Raw genomic sequence first — 11,098 nt, 5'->3', positions numbered from 1 at the left:
CGTTGTATCACCACTTAGGCTCATAGTGGTGGTTGTCGGTTAGAGAAACTCCCACCTAAACTATATTACTTTGTATATGAGTAAAGTTGAGTTTGTTATTGCATTTTCTTTAATGAACTAAGTTGTTTTTACTGTTTTATAAATCTTTCATATAATGAATGTGTTTCATTATTTTATTCTGAGTTAAGTTTATTCATGAGTTGAGAAGAGCCAAGGTAGGTGTTTTCTTCAGATTCCTTTCAAGCCTATATCTTGCTTTAGCATTCCGACTCGCATACTCGTGCATTCAATATACTGATATCAGCTAGCCTGCATCTTCTTATGATGCAAACGCAGGTAACCAGGATCAGCATCCAACGCCTCGTTGATCCAGCTTGAGCATACAGAGTCTGTTGGTGAGCCTCCTAGCATTTCGGAGGACTCCTTTGTTTGCTTTCTAGTCTTTCAGATGTTAGGGTGATCGGGGGTCCTGTCCCGACATCCCTCTTTGTTTTAGAGGCTTCGTAGACAATTAGTAGTCAAACGTCCTTACATTATCATTTCATATGTTAAGACTTGAGTTGCCATTTTGGCCAAGTTGAATGTTGACCATTAAACATTCTGAGTTATTTCACTAAAGTTATTTGAGTAAGTAAGTCAGGCCAAGGGTTCACTTGGGGCCAGCAATGGTCTTCGAGTACCGGCCACGTCCAGGGTGTAGGCTCGGGGCGTGACAACATTGACCCTTTTTTGCAAACATAAGACTTTGTCCACGATTGTGTGGGTTGGGGTCCCCACTCTTCGTGAACGTAGAGTCTAACCCGTGAATGCAGTTGAAGGGTCACGAATGTGAAGCACAAAATGTGGTGCATCAACAAAGGTTGCACGAACTCAAGTTAATTGGAAAATTATCCTGACGGGGTGATCGACATTCGTTCGAAATCCATCCACACAAACGAACTTTCTACCATACCAAATTTGACAATTTGGACTTAACGGAGATGGCAAAACTTTCATTGGAGGTCGTCTCAATAAAAAGTGGGTCCCACACTCACAACTTCATTTAGCCATTAAGCCACAAGGTAGGTCAAAATGAGTGTGGAAGCCTCGAGACCCAAAATTAAAGGTTCACTTAGATCAAACTCGACTCTCCGGAATTAACAAGAAAAGCAGAATTGCATTCTGAGGTCGTTTATTTGAAGTATTGACCGTAGTCGACCGTTCAAACTTCAAAAGTTCCAAAATAAAGAAACTTACATAAAAACCAAAGGAAGGTCGGGTGACTGAACTGCTAGTCCCAGCAACTCATAAATGACTTGGGATCACTATAGAAAAACTATAAATTAAAGTTATATCAAATGTATAAAATTTTCCTTTAATCTTGTGGCCTTAAATATGCCACGTGGAAAGCTGAAATTAAAATGTTACCTAAAAAGGAAAGAGGACATTCTTTTTTAAACAAATTAAAAAGGAAACGAGATCATTTTTTTGAAATAGAGGGAGTAATTTTTTTAGGGTTACTCTACTAATACGTTTGGTTGTTGCTCTTAAAAAACCAACGAGAAACTTTGTGTCGATTTGGTTAACATGAAACAAGGAAATATATGAAGACATTAATTTTGGAATGTACTTTCATTTTCAACCCTTCTATTCCAATTTGATTCTGATTTCTACAAAAATAATACTATCAAAAATTGTAAAGAGACATTAGACAAACTCAACCTCAAAAATTGATTTCATTGGGACCTTAAGGATTTGTGGTTATAATAGTGTGACCCAAGCGGCAGCGCATTTTCTATGTTGACAATGAAAAAGTCACAGACATACACACAAAAAAAGGTTGATATAATTCCCTCAAATATATATATATATATATATATATATATATATATATATATATATATATATATATATATATACACTTCCTGAATTGTGATTGAAATCTCATTGACACAATTTATCTTTATTACCCACCCACCCCCACCCCCACTCCTAAACTTTGTTTTTTCTATATTTCTTTGTACCTTATATGATGACGTGGAACCATAACTCAATACAATTAGTTGTGGTGATATACACACACCGCCATATGTATAATGTGTATATATTTTTTTTTCTTACTTTCTTTGCCTTATATTTGAAATTTTCTCAAGTACACCTAATTTTTATATTTATTTTGCCTTGTATTTAAAATTTTCTCAAGCATACATATATTTTTTTCACGTTTTACTTCTTTCATTGTTTTCTCTCCTTTTTCAAAAATAAAATAAAATTGATTTTACTATTTCTTTTATTTTATTTAAATTTTGATTTCAAATTTAATTCCAAATATTTTGAATTTAAAATAAGTTAATTTTAAATGAATGAAAAATAAAATATAAAAAATAAATAAAGAACACTTTTAAATTTTTTTACCGTTAATTAATACTTCTAAATGACGGGTCTTCATATTTTATTGTTGTCCTTCTATTCCTCTAATGTTTATCAAAAGGGTGTAAAAATAAAAAAAATAAAACTTAAATGACTTTCAAATCAAAAAATAAAAAGTAAGAAAATGTCATTTTTTGGGTTTAACTTTTTTAAGTCATTTTAAATTATTTCTAACCTTGCCAAACACTTTCAAAAGCTAAAAATAATTTAAAAGTAAATTTGATAACCTTTTAAGTCAATCTAAATAACTTTTAATCCAGTAATTATGCTAATAAGTAATAACATAAGAAATTTGAGACAAAAGGCTTTGATAATTTTAAACTTTTTTTTCTTTTAGCTAATTTCAACTTGAAGGTTGCGAGTTCGAGTTACCAAGGGAGCAAAAGGAGTGGAGCTCCTAGGGAGGGTAAAAAAAATTTAAAAAAATATATATTTACATAATTATTCCTTTTTTTTGTTTCCCACCCGGTGTCTAGAGCCCACATTGGAGTTCCGACTAAATTAGGATCGCGCTCTGCAGGGTCCATTCGGGGGTGGCGCTCCCAACAGGATTTTCTCCACACTCAGGGCTCGAATCCGAGACATCTGATTAAGAGTAAAGCACTTGAATTGATAGAAAATACAAATAAACAATAAAATCACAAAAGCGTATACCAAACACCACTATCATAAAAATGTAACAATTATTTTCGATAAATCATATCAAAGTTAAATCCAATTAGTAAAAGTAGCAAAATCAAGCTACGTAATTTTCATAAAATTCTTTATTTACGTTAAATTTATTTCTTATCTTATTTAGCATGATTTATTGGGACACCCGGCCTATTCCTTTTATTTTTTATTTCTCATTTGATGTTTAGTATTCATATTGGTAAAATGCTTCCTAAAAAAGACGACTCCATATTTTAGAGGACTGTAATCCAAAATCTCAGATACAACTCGGTCGCAACGGTTTTTTTTTAATTCTTATCCATAGCTACACCAATTTCAAGGACAAGAAAAACAAATGAAAGTTTTATTTCATTATTATTTTATTTTACAACGTAATATGAGAATATGCCCATAGCGGTAAAAGGACGCGGACCTCGAAAACCACCCATAACGTTACAATTTTTCTGTTAACCACTCATAATACGCCACGTAAGTCTGAATACAGCTGTCACCCGCTTTACCAAAACCCGCAGACAAAACTTGAAAAGCAGTAAATACACACGTTGATTGGTCCACGTGTACAGCAACTCCTGTAAAATCTAGTTGTTTGCCCTAACCACTCTTTCCTCTTTTTTCCCCACTTTCTGTTTCCGCCATTGTAGTGTCCAAAAAGAAAAAAAATCAAGAAAAAGAAAGCATGGGGAAACTCATCTGCGACTCAACAGCATCGTCACCGGTGATTCCATGGCGGGATCCTACCTCTACTCCCTCATCTATCGACCTCGTTGACCAATCATCGCCGGCGATCACCCCTGTCACCGTCGTTGATACCTCTTCCTGGGAAAATGTTTCATCTTTAGAGGACCAGCAGAGAAAGCATTTGATAAAGATTCAGTCTAAGGGAGTATTGTGGAAACATCCTCAGGATCAAAACGCTTCCATGGTTTTCCGGCTTAGCCACGGCGGAGAAGTCGAGGCAGACGAAAACTATCTTTTTACGGCTTGCGGGAAATCAATGGGGTGAAAACGGTGTCGTACGCGAAAGATCTGAGACGGCGGACAGTGCGGAGGTTCTTGGAAGATCTTGGATCGGAGAAAGAAGCGATTGAATCGGTGATTAAGCACATGTATTCTCCGGATCTGAAATTTGGTTGGGGTATTCATGTGGTTCAAGAGTTGAAGCTGTTAGCTAAGAAGGACGATAGAGAGGTTCTGGAATCGGCTATTTTTGAGCTTGTTCACCTCGGAATGCAGCGGTAATTTCCTATCCATTTCACCTAATTATTCATTTTATGCATTAGGGATTGAGGCCTAATTATTGTTATTTGTTAGATCTGGATGAGAAAGTTTAGATCTGGTTCATTCCGCTGACTATCATGCATTTTTCCATAGAGAATAGTTTTCTTTGATGTGGGAATTGCTTTTATTTGTAATTCATTTGATACGAAGAAGAAAATCAAAGCTTTGTTTGCTAGGTTTTCAGCACTGCCCGAAAAAAATTTTCAAAACTTTGTTTTTTCTGGTATAGGTGAAGATGTGCTAGCAAGTGTAAAATTGATTGAGTCGCTTTTAAAATTTTATTGGATATAGTTGTGTTTTTTGACAATATTTTTTTGACATTGAAGAGAATTGGCTGTTGAGTCTATATACAAAGAGAGATGCGTAATTGTGGATGATGGCCCAAGTTGGGCCAAGTACATGTCAATTTCTGGTTCGCCTGATGATGAATATGATATCATCACTTTGCAGTATACCGAGGAGGGTTTATTAACTGTAGATGAGAATATTGATGGTCATGCGGCTGTATTTGGAGACGATATAGCGATTGAGTGTCTTGCAACCGAGTTTAAAAGAGAGATCTTTGTGGTAAGAAACTGATCTTCTTCTTTTGCATGAACAATTGCTTGCTCTTGAATAATTTCCACCTGTATTACTTGTGAGTAGTTTGCACAATAAGGTTTCACAATCGGCGCATACATTCTCTGAAGGTGTAACAGTATGCAACGTATTATTTTTGTTTCAATTTCCAAATGGTGCTATTCAGGCTTTACTCTATATAAAGCTGCATGATTTGATAAAAAACAATGTCATGAGAGCAATAAGTGATGACAGACATCCATGAGAACAATACTAATGAAAGTAGGATGTTTAGGAAGATTATCTTGCTAGTGGATGTGCCCGTTCCCCATTCCTTTTTCAATTTGTAACGGCAACATGTGTCTATTGATAAAGCGGGCTTATCTGTGTTCATAATAGCAATCCTCCTATTCTTTTCATATATTTTTTTTTTGTTTTTTGATAAATAAGAGATGATCCCCACCAAAGCATTTTGATAGATTGTGTGCAAGTTCTTTTCTCAACTCCTATGTTCCTTACTGTTTCTCAATTGTGTGATATTGGATTGTTAACCAAACAATTTTTTTCCTAAAGTTTTTCTGTTGGTATATAATTATTAGGTGCAAGCACATGGATCCGACGCAATGGTTGATGAAGAAAATTGTGTCTTCTTTCTCCCATATCGTCCCAAATGTGAAATATGCAAACCTCATTTCTTCCTTTTCATGAAAGGAACAGGTACAGAAACTTTTTGCAATGAAAGATCCTACTGCTAATATTTTATGTTTTCCCATCTGAGATTGTACCTTGGCAATTGCAGGCTGGTGTGGTGTTGGGGTTGATCATTATGAGCCTCTTATTGCTTCTCCTTCAGCTTATGTTTCCCAGGAAAAGGTAGCATTGGTACTGTAGGACATTAGTTGAGGAATTCTTGTGGTAAGAGAGGTAGTAGTTAGTTATTCAAAGAGAACTGTTTCTTCTCCCCCCAGGATATTTGGTTTTATTCAAAGAGAACTGTTTCTTCTCCCCCCAGGATATTTGGTTTTCAATTGGAAAGATGTTCCCGATTCTTTTTTAAGGAGGAAGATGTCCAATTGGGACATCAAATTTTTGTTGAGGGTATGTAGGATTTGGTGTATTTCGAAGTCCATCATCATCAGGCTTGGTTATATTTAGTTGTGTTGCCGGCTCGTTTTGTTGTGCATTTTTTTGAGGCTAGTTGTAGTTTGCTACTGGGGGTACTATATTCACTATTCTTTTGAGAGCTGGAATAGTACACTTATTTTGTTGTAACTGGGTGCTGAATTCCAATCTTAACAAGGAAATGGCTTCTCTTTTCATGTCGATTCCTGTTTCTTTTCTTTCCTCTTCTTCGAGTTTTTGTTAATCTGATTTGAACACCATTAAGTATCTTACTAAATGGTATCTTACGTACCTCAATTCCCGACTTAGAACAATTATGTTCTTAACATTTCCGGTAAGTGTTAATCTACAAGAATGGTGAGTAATGCAATCATTACTAACAAGTAACAGCTCAATAACAAGCTAAAGATCATATATGCAACAAATCAAACTCTAAATGAGTGGCAATGGCAAGCTTTGTACGACCCTGTAATCATTAGTGTTTTAGGATACGCTTCCATTTTGACTCAATTACAACATCATACGGTCACAAGGTCACCCAATACTCTTTAAGCTTCATGACACAGAACAACCCCTTAACTTCCTTGTACAGATATCAAAACATGAACTCATGGCTTTCGAGTTGTTATTAAAAACATGATTAGAATGCCCTATAAGCTCATAGAAGAGTTAAGGACTTACCAAACCTTAAAAAATTATTCACTTAAGGTGGTGGTTGGCAAGAATTTGTGGTGTGCGGTCGGCCGGAGATCGGAGTCAATGGGACTCTCACAATGAAAACTCCAGCGATTTGCGGAGACGAAGAGAAAAATGACGATAAGTGTTCAGAGATGAGACACCAACAATCCATCGTGGGGGACAATGACCAGTGATGAGTGGTCGACGTTTAGTGTCCAGCGATGAGTTGTAGAAGTCCAAAGAAGATGAGAGCGATAAGCAGTAAATAGAGTTGTCAAAAAGGGCCGGTCCAAGCCTCACGGGCCAAGGAATTTGAAGGGCTAGGGCGGGTCGGCCCTTCATTTGGAAGGGCCTGAAAATGTTCAAGTTAACTCAACCCTAGAAGGGTCAAGGGCTGGGGCGGCTAGCCCTCCTCTTTTTCTTTTCAAACTTATAATTCTATAACATCAAGAAAATGAGAAGATTTTCAAATCAAATATGGCAAACAATGGTGTTGTTTCAATAACACTAGCAAAAAATCTAGTGTAATTAGCATGTATCTCGCATACCATATACACGAGCAAGAAAAGAGAGTGACAAGCAAGATGGGAGGGAGGCGAAAGCACAAGATTTGTCTATGTATCCTAGATACATGTGAATCTACTTGGATAGAGTGTATCTAGAACAAATTAACCTAATTTTGAATCTATATATTCCGAGATACATGTATCTGGACGTACCAAAATCTGGTAAGATTGATAATATTACAACACAACGTGTATTTAAGTAATTAGATGATATACTAGTGAGATTATTGTAAGTTACCCTTAAATAAAAAGTTTGGGCCCATGGACCGACCTCGGCCTAGCCCCGATCAAGCCTCAAGGGCAAGGGCTTATATGGGCCGGGCTTATAAGCCCTAGTTTTAAATGGGCTTAAAAAATCCTATCTCAATCCTACCCCAATAACGAGTTGGGTTGGGTCGGCCCCATGGGCTAAGCCCGTTTTGACGGCTCTAGTGATAAAGAAAACTCATTCCACTAAGGTGTGTTTGGTATGAAGAAAATGTTTTCTTGAAAAATAAGTGAATTTCTAACTTATTTTTTGATGTTTGATTGGTAAGTAGAAAAAGTTTAGTTGTGAATGAAAAATATTTTCTAGAAAATATCTTTTATTTTTAGCTTGAGACTAAAAAATACTCTTTAGAAAAATAATTTATTACCCGAAATCAACCCCAATATTCGATCTAGGACCCGACAGTGACACTTGAACTAGAACACGACCTCGATGACCGTTCCAAAATCTAACCCTGAGATCTGACCCAGACTTCCGACCATGAAATAGTTTTCAAAAATAAGTCTTGGTGGCATGAATGCTTTATGAATTGAAGAGTAAGACTTAAGGGATGCTTTCGAATAAAGTGTCAATATGTTTGATGAACTATGTTGCTTCTGATTGAAGTACTCTTATATGAAAGATGATCATGACTGAGATGCTTCGATTAATGTCTCTATGAATAAGTTATGAAGTCATGATAATGAAAAGGGCTACTCTCAAGTATAATGCATTAATTCTGTTGGGGAGTTGTACTTAGCACTGAGTGGACTAGCGGTGATTATCCATATCCCATAAATTATGTGTCACTGTAGGATAGGCCAAGTGTTCATGAATGTAAGGAGACTAGAGGTGAGTATCCATAACTTTGAATGCTTGAGGTCTTAAGAGGGACTAGTGGCAAGTACCCAAGTCTTGAAGTTATGAAAATGATCATTTACGCCCTGATAAGATATTTAGGGTCCTCTTCGATGAGGTAATACATTGAGCAACGTGATTAGTTCTCATGGTTATATGTCAGTTAATGGTCTCTCCCACACATTTAAATGGAATTATTTAAACTTACGACATGATTTCTAATAGCCTTAGATTGACCTTTTTCTTATGACATATAAAACTAACTAATAAAGATTTGATATTGTTTACTTGGTCATGCATCGTCATGTTTTGAAAATTATTATGATTTATGCTCCCATTTTTATGCATGTTCCTCATATTCAGTATATTCAAAATACTGATGCATATTGTGCATGTATTGTTTTATAATATAAGGTTTGACGTTTCTCCATTCGGTTGTGGTTAGATTGAATCTTTCAGCGGTGCTTGCTAGTGGTGAGTCCTCATGGTTTGAGGGTTGGATCACCTTCTATCAGTTTATTGCTTTATGTCATTTTAGTTTTCAGACTTATTCGTTTGTCCTAACCACATCTATATAGTAAAGGCTTATGTTAAACTTAGTATAGCTTCCGCTTTACAAGTTTTGTATTAAGAATTCTCTTATGATGAAATGTTATGATTTAGACTTCTTTATCTTTATGATCGATTTCATATTATATGTCTTTATCTTACATCATTACTTATGTCAAGTGGCTTGTTTAGTGTCTCTTGGGATCCTATTCGTCATGTCACGTTTAGGGTATCATTTGGATCGTGACAATTGATATCATTAAGGCTGATATCATTAATGATATATATATATATTGTTGTGGTATCATTAGGGTTTCTTGTTCACACCCTACTAATTAGTCAGTGATACTATAAGAGTATAAATATATTGTTGTGGTATCATAAAGGCTTCTTGTTACTCACTAGTTAATGATACTATAAGAGTGTGTGTATATATATATATGTGTGTGTGGGTGGGTGGTATCATTAAAGTTTCTTGTTCAGAAATTACTCATTAGTCAATGATACTATAAGAGTATATATATGTATATATATATTGTTGTGGTATCATTAGGGTTTCTTGTTCACACCCTACTAATTAGTCAGTGATACTATAAGAGTATAAATATATTGTTGTGGTATCATAAAGGCTTCTTGTTACTCACTAGTTAATGATACTATAAGAGTGTGTGTGTATATATATGTGTGTGTGTGTGGGTGGGTGGGTGGTATCATTAAGGTTTTTTGTTTACACCCTACTCATAAGTCAATGATACTATAAGAGTGTGTGTATATATATATATATATATATATATATATATTGTTGTGGTATCATTAAGATTTCTTGGTCACATTCTACTCATTAGTCAATGATATTGTACAAGTATATATATATTGTTGCGGTAAGGTTTCTTGTTCAGAAATTACTCATTAATCAGTGATACTATAAGAGTGTATATATATATATATATATATATATATATATAAGATTTCATGTTCAGAATTACTCATTAGACATTGATATTATAAGAGTATATATATTTATTTTTGTCATATCATCAAGATTTCTCCTTAACACTCTACTCAGTAGTCAATGATACTTTACAAGTATGTATACATATATATTGTTGTGGTATCATTAAAGTGTCGTGTTCAAACCCTACTCATTAGTCAACCAATTTTCATTCGATGGAACTGCAATTATGTATTACCGTTACATCGCATCTAAGTAACAAGAGCAAATTCAGACAATTCAAATCAAAGATGTGCCCCATTAACATAATTTTGTATTATTTAAAAAAAAAAAAAAACTACACTAAATCTCAAGTGTAATTTATGCAAACTCAAAATCACATAATTATGCATTTTTTTCTTATATATTTACTATTGTTGTCTAGTTATTTTTTTAATTAATATGAAAGTAGTTAGTTAATATTTTTATTTTTTGTTTTTTTTTAAAGGCAAGAATATTTAAACAAAAAAATAATAATTAATCAACGATAAACTAACAAAAAAACAAAAAAGAAGAAAGAAACAAATAATTAAAATATTACCAAATGGTATCTCTAATAAAGGGTAAAATGAAAATAAAATAGTAAATGAGAAAAGAACCAATGTAATGAACAAAAAGTAATTTATTTTAATTTCTTAAAAAGGTAAAAATATAGAAAGAGAAAAAAAAAAAGAAGAAGAAGATAAACTAATAAAAAAAAATAAATAAATAAATAATAAAAACGTTACCAAATGGTTCTCTGATAAAGTAATATGAAGAAGAGGATAAAAATAATAAATGGGAAAAGAATAAAAGAGAAAACAAATAGTAACTAAGAAAAGAACAAAAGTGATTTATTTTATTTTCTTAAAAATGTAAAAATATAGAAAGAGAGATAACAAATTAAAAAGAAGATAAACTACCAAAAAATAGAAATAAAAAAAAAATATTACCAAATGGTATCTAAGGATAAAATTTAAAAATAAAAATAAATGAGAAAAGAATAAAAGAGAAAATAAAAATAATAAATGAGAAATGACAAGAGAAATTATGATAGGACAAAATAATTAATAATACGACAAAAGGTTTGGGCTGAGGTATATTAAATTGAGCCTAAATTTAAAGGGAAAATTATGCTGAATAACAAATATTTAACATATATTAGGTATATAGCTATAATTTAAGAAAATT

The 11,098-nt window shown here is 33.8% G+C and overlaps 1 pseudogene; it reads left to right on the top strand.

The window, feature by feature from the left end:
- The first annotated feature begins 3,661 nt into the window (after positions 1-3,661).
- LOC125869331 (uncharacterized) lies at positions 3,662-6,228 on the top strand (annotated as a pseudogene).
- The last annotated feature ends 4,870 nt before the right edge of the window (positions 6,229-11,098 follow it).

This window comes from Solanum stenotomum, chromosome 6, assembly GCF_019186545.1.
Source record: "Solanum stenotomum isolate F172 chromosome 6, ASM1918654v1, whole genome shotgun sequence".
In the NCBI taxonomy this organism is placed as follows: domain Eukaryota; kingdom Viridiplantae; phylum Streptophyta; class Magnoliopsida; order Solanales; family Solanaceae; genus Solanum; species Solanum stenotomum.
Note: the sequence above shows the minus strand (reverse complement) of the source record. Positions and strands in the feature narration are given on the sequence as shown.